Consider the following 6,070-nt stretch of genomic DNA (forward strand, 5'->3'; position numbering starts at 1 on the left):
GTACTACTTCTGTCCTGTATACAGGGTGTAATCCTCAGTGTATATATATATACAGTGCACAGTACCACTTCTGTCCTGTATACAGGGTGTAATCCTCAGTATATATATATACACAGTGCACAGTACTACTTCTGTCCTGTATGCTGGGTGTAATCCTCAGTATATATATATATATATATATATATATATATATATATACAGTGCACAGTACCACTTCTGTCATGTATACAGGGTGTAATCCTCAGTATATATATATATATATATATATATATATATATATATATATATATATATACAGTGCACAGTACCACTTCTGTCCTGTATGCTGGGTGTAATCCTCAGTATATATATATATATATATATATATATATATATATATATATATATATATATATATATATATATATATACAGTGCACAGTACCACTTCTGTCCTGTATGCTGGGTGTAATCCTCAGTATATATATATATACAGTGCACAGTACCACTTCTCCTGTCCTGTATACAGGGTGTAATCCTCAGTATATATATATACAGTGCACAGTACCACTTCTGTCCTGTATGCTGGGTGTAATCCTCAGTATATATATATATACAGTGCACAGTACCACTTCTGTCCTGTATGCTGGGTGTAATCCTCAGTATATATATATACAGTGCACAGTACCACTTCTGTCCTGTATGCTGGGTGTAATCCTCAGTATATATATATACAGTGCACAGTACCACTTCTGTCCTGTATACAGGGTGTAATCCTCAGTATATATATATATATATATATATATATATATATACACACACACACAGTGCACAGTACTACTTCTGTCCTGTATGCTGGGTGTAATCCTCAGTATATATATATATATATACAGTGCACAGTACCACTTCTGTCCTGTATACAGGGTGTAATCCTCAGTATATATATATATATACAGTGCACAGTACCACTTCTGTCCTGTATGCTGGGTGTAATCCTCAGTATATATATATATACATAGTGCACAGTACTACTTCTGTCCTGTATACAGGGTGTAATCCTCAGTATATATATATATATATATATATACACAGTGCACAGTACTACTTCTGTCCTGTATGCTGGGTGTAATCCTCAATATATATATATATACAGTGCACAGTACTACTTCTGTCCTGTATACAGGGTGTAATCCTCAGTATATATATATATATATATATATACAGTGCACAGTACTACTTCTGTCCTGTATGCTGGGTGTAATCCTCAATATATATATATATATATATATATATATATATATATATATATATACAGTGCACAGTACTACTTCTGTCCTGTATGCTGGGTGTAATCCTCAGTATATATATATATATATACAGTGCACAGTACCACTTCTCCTGTCCTGTATGCTGGGTGTAATCCTCAGTATATATACACACAGTGCACAGTACCACTTCTGTCCTGTATGCTGGGTGTAATCCTCAGTATATATATATATATACAGTGCACAGTACCACTTCTGTCCTGTATGCTGGGTGTAATCCTCAGTATATATATATATACAGTGCACAGTACCACTTCTCCTGTCCTGTATGCTGGGTGTAATCCTCAGTATATATATATATATATATATATATATATATATATACACACACAGGCCCAGTGACTATGTGTCCCCCTATATATATATATACACAGTGCACAGTACCACTTCTCCTGTAGTATATACACTCAGCGGCCACTTTATTAGGTACACCATGCTAGTAACGGGTTGGACCCCCTTTTGCCCTCAGAACTGCCCCAATTCTTGGTGGCATAGATACAACAAGGTGCTGGAAGCTTCCTCAGAGATTTTGGTCCATAGTGACATGATGACATCACACAGTTGCCGCAGATTTGTCGGCTGCACATCCATGATGCCAATCTCCCGTTCCACCACATCCCAAAGATGCTCTATTGGATTGAGATCTGGTGACTGTGGAGGCCATTGGAGTACAGTGACCTCATTGTCATGTACAAGAAACCAGTCTGAGATGATTCTAGCTTTATGACATGGCGCATTATCCTGCTGAAAGTCGCCATCAGATGTTGGGTCCATTGTGGTCATAAAGGGATGGACATGGTCAGCAACAATACTCAGGTAGGCTGTGGCGTTGTAACCATGCTCAATTGGTACCAAGGGGCCCAAAGAGTGCCAAGAAAATATTCCCCACACCATGACACCACCACCACCAGCCTGAACCGCTGATACAAGGCAGGATGGATCCATGCTTTCATGTTGTTGGCGCCAAATTCTGACCCTACCATCCGAATGTCGCATCAGAAATCGAGACTCATCAGACCAGGCAACGTTTTTCCAATCTTCTACTGTCCAATTTCGATGAGCTTGTGCAAATTGTAGCCTCAGTTTCCTGTTCTTAGCTGAGCGGAGTGGCACCCGGTGTGGTCTTCTGCTGCTGTAGCCCATCTGCCTCAGAGTTGGCCGTACTGTGCGTTCAGAGATGCTCTTCGGCCTACCTTGGTTGTAACGGTTGGCTATTTGAGTCACTGTTGCCTTTCTATCAGCTGGAACCAGTCTGCCCATTCTCCTCTGACCTCTGGCATCAACAAGGCATTTCCGCCCACAGAACGGCCGCTCACTGGATGGTTTTTTCTTTTTCGGACCATTCTCTGTAAACCCTAGAGATGGTTGTGCGTGAAAATCCCAGTAGATTAGCAGTTTCTGAAATACTCAGACCAGCCCTTCTGGCACCAACAACCATGCCACGTTCAAAGGCCTCAAATCACCTTTCTTCCCCATACTGATGCTCGGTTTGAACTGCAGGAGATTGTCTTGACCATGTCTACATGCCTAAATGCACTGAGTTGCCGCCATGTGATTGGCTGATTAGAAATTAAGTGGTAACGTGCAGTTGGACAGGTGTACCTAATAAAGTGACCGGTGAGTGTATATATTATATATATATATACACAGTGCACAGTACCACTTCTCCTGTCCTGTATGCTGGGTTTAATCCTCAGTATATATAGGGTGACGAGTTGGGGATAGAGGGGCCTCCCAGTGAGGAGCCATAAGGAGGGTCTCTGCAACCATGACAGGGTTAGTGGGGTTTTGTTAGTTGGAAGTGCAAGCGTAATGGTGGCAATATTTTGGTTACAGGTAGGATGGCCCCTGGTAGAGGGTGGGGGAGGGGGAACAGGTATGGCCTTTGTGTAGAGACAAAGGGGTCATTAGTATGTGGGGGGGAATTCCTGGGGGAGGTAGTGAGCTGAGCTAGGTGGTAGAGGGGGCGGGGTTGTAGAGTATAAAAGGACCAGGGTAACCAGACCAGGGACACAGCACTTTTCAAGATCACCTAAGGAGAGAAGATCACCTGGGAAGACTGAAGCAGCTGCCTGAGCTATAAAACCTGAGGACCTGAAGCAGCTGCCTGAGCTATAGAGCCTGAAGACTGAAGCAGCTGCCTGAGCTATAGGGCCTGAAGACCGGAAGCAGCTGCCTGAGCTATAGGGCCTGAGGACCTGAAGCAGCTGCCTGAGCTATAAAACCTGAGGACCTGAAGCAGCTGCCTGAGCTATAAAACCTGAGGACCTGAAGCAGCTGCCTGAGCTATAGAGCCTGAAGACCGGAAGCAGCTGCCTGAGCTATAGGGCCTGAGGACCTGAAGCAGCTGCCTGAGCTATAAAACCTGAGGACCTGAAGCAGCTGCCTGAGCTATAAAACCTGAGGACCTGAAGCAGCTGCCTGAGCTATAGGGCCTGAAGACCGGAAGCAGCTGCCTGAGCTATAAAACCTGAGGACCTGAAGCAGCTGCCTGAGCTATAGAGCCTGAGGACCTGAAGCAGCTGCCTGAGCTATAGGGCCTGAGGACCTGAAGCAGCTGCCTGAGCTATAAAACCTGAGGACCTGAAGCAGCTGCCTGAGCTATAGGGTCTGAAGACCAGAAGCAGCTGCCTGAGCTATAGGGCCTGAGGACCTGAAGCAGCTGCCTGAGCTATAGGGTCTGAAGACCGGAAGCAGCTGCCTGAGCTATAGGGTCTGAAGACCGGAAGCAGCTGCCTGAGCTATAAAACCTGAGGACCTGAAGCAGCTGCCTGAGCTATAGGGTCTGAAGACCGGAAGCAGCTGCCTGAGCTATAGAGCCTAAAGACCGGAAGCAGCTGTCTGAGCTATAGGGCCTGAAGACCGGAAGCAGCTGCCTGAGCTATAGAGCCTGAAGACCGGAAGCAGCTGCCTGAGCTATAGGGCCTGAGGACCTGAAGCAGCTGCCTGAGCTATAGGGTCTGAAGACCGGAAGCAGCTGCCTGAGCTATAAAACCTGAGGACCTGAAGCAGCTGCCTGAGCTATAGGGTCTGAAGACCGAAAGCAGCTGCCTGAGCTATAAAACCTGAGGACCTGAAGCAGCTGCCTGAGCTATAGGGCCTGAGGACCTGAAGCAGCTGCCTGAGCTATAGGGCCTGAGGACCTGAAGCAGCTGCCTGAGCTATAGGGTCTGAAGACCGGAAGCAGCTGCCTGAGCTATAGAGCCTGAAGACCGGAAGCAGCTGCCTGAGCTATAAAACCTGAGGACCTGAAGCAGCTGCCTGAGCTATAGGGTCTGAAGACCGGAAGCAGCTGCCTGAGCTATAAAACCTGAGGACCTGAAGCAGCTGCCTGAGCTATAGGGTCTGAAGACCGGAAGCAGCTGCCTGAGCTATAAAACCTGAGGACCTGAAGCAGCTGCCTGAGCTATAGGGCCTGAGGACCTGAAGCAGCTGCCTGAGCTATAGGGCCTGAGGACCTGAAGCAGCTGCCTGAGCTATAGGGTCTGAAGACCGGAAGCAGCTGCCTGAGCTATAGAGCCTGAAGACCGGAAGCAGCTGCCTGAGCTATAAAACCTGAGGACCTGAAGCAGCTGCCTGAGCTATAGAGCCTGAAGACCGGAAGTAGCTGCCTGAGCTATAGGGCCTGAAGACCGGAAGCAGCTGCCTGAGCTATAAAACCTGAGGACCTGAAGCAGCTGCCTGAGCTATAGAGCCTGAAGACCGGAAGCAGCTGCCTGAGCTATAGGGCCTGAAGACCGGAAGCAGCTGCCTGAGCTATAGGGCCTGAGGACCTGAAGCAGCTGCCTGAGCTATAGGGTCTGAGGACCTGAAGCAGCTGCCTGAGCTATAGGGTCTGAGGACCTGAAGCAGCTGCCTGAGCTATAGAGCCTGAAGACCGGAAGCAGCTGCCTGAGCTATAGAGCCTGAAGACCGGAAGCAGCTGCCTGAGCTATAGGGCCTGAGGACCTGAAGCAGCTGCCTGAGCTATAAAACCTGAGGACCTGAAGCAGCTGCCTGAGCTATAGGGCCTGAAGACCGGAAGCAGCTGCCTGAGCTATAGAGCCTGAAGACCGGAAGCAGCTGCCTGAGCTATAAAACCTGAGGACCTGAAGCAGCTGCCTGAGCTATAAAACCTGAGGACCTGAAGCAGCTGCCTGAGCTATAAAACCTGAGGACCTGAAGCAGCTGCCTGAGCTATAGGGCCTGAAGACCTGAAGCAGCTGCCTGAGCTATAGGGCCTGAGGACCTGAAGCAGCTGCCTGAGCTATAGAGCCTGGAGCAGAGCCTAAAACCTTAAGAGAGAAGCTGACAGTTGTAGAAACTTGTGGCCTGAAGATGAGCAGCCAGCACATAGAGGAGTTTGGAGCATCCCAGCGGCAAGGAGAGGAGCCTCAGGCAAAGCGGGTCCGACGGCAGCTCCGGTCCGCGGTCAGCTAAGCAGTAATATCGCCTTGACAAGCGTTGGGGCACCAGCAGGGGTCAGCAAAGGCGAGACCCCCCCCATTTGCAGGCTCCCTCTTGCACAGGACCACAGTAACAAGTGGCAAGGCAGAAGCATCGGGGAGTGTTGGGTGGAGGCATAATGGTGTTCAGGCTGCCATACCTTATGGTCAGGGGGAGTAATGTCAACTTCCTAGGGGGCCATGGGTTGTCCCTTAACACAATGCACCCGGTGTCCTTTAACCTTGCCCACCTCCCTGGCCCTCACTCTAAGCTAGCTCAGCCACAGGGGCTCCCTTGGCAATGGCAGTACCCATCTGTTTCGGGTTTTCAGGGGGCCCATTA

The sequence above is a fragment of the Dendropsophus ebraccatus genome, chromosome 2 (genome assembly GCF_027789765.1).
Source record: "Dendropsophus ebraccatus isolate aDenEbr1 chromosome 2, aDenEbr1.pat, whole genome shotgun sequence".
NCBI classification, from domain to species: Eukaryota; Metazoa; Chordata; class Amphibia; order Anura; family Hylidae; genus Dendropsophus; species Dendropsophus ebraccatus.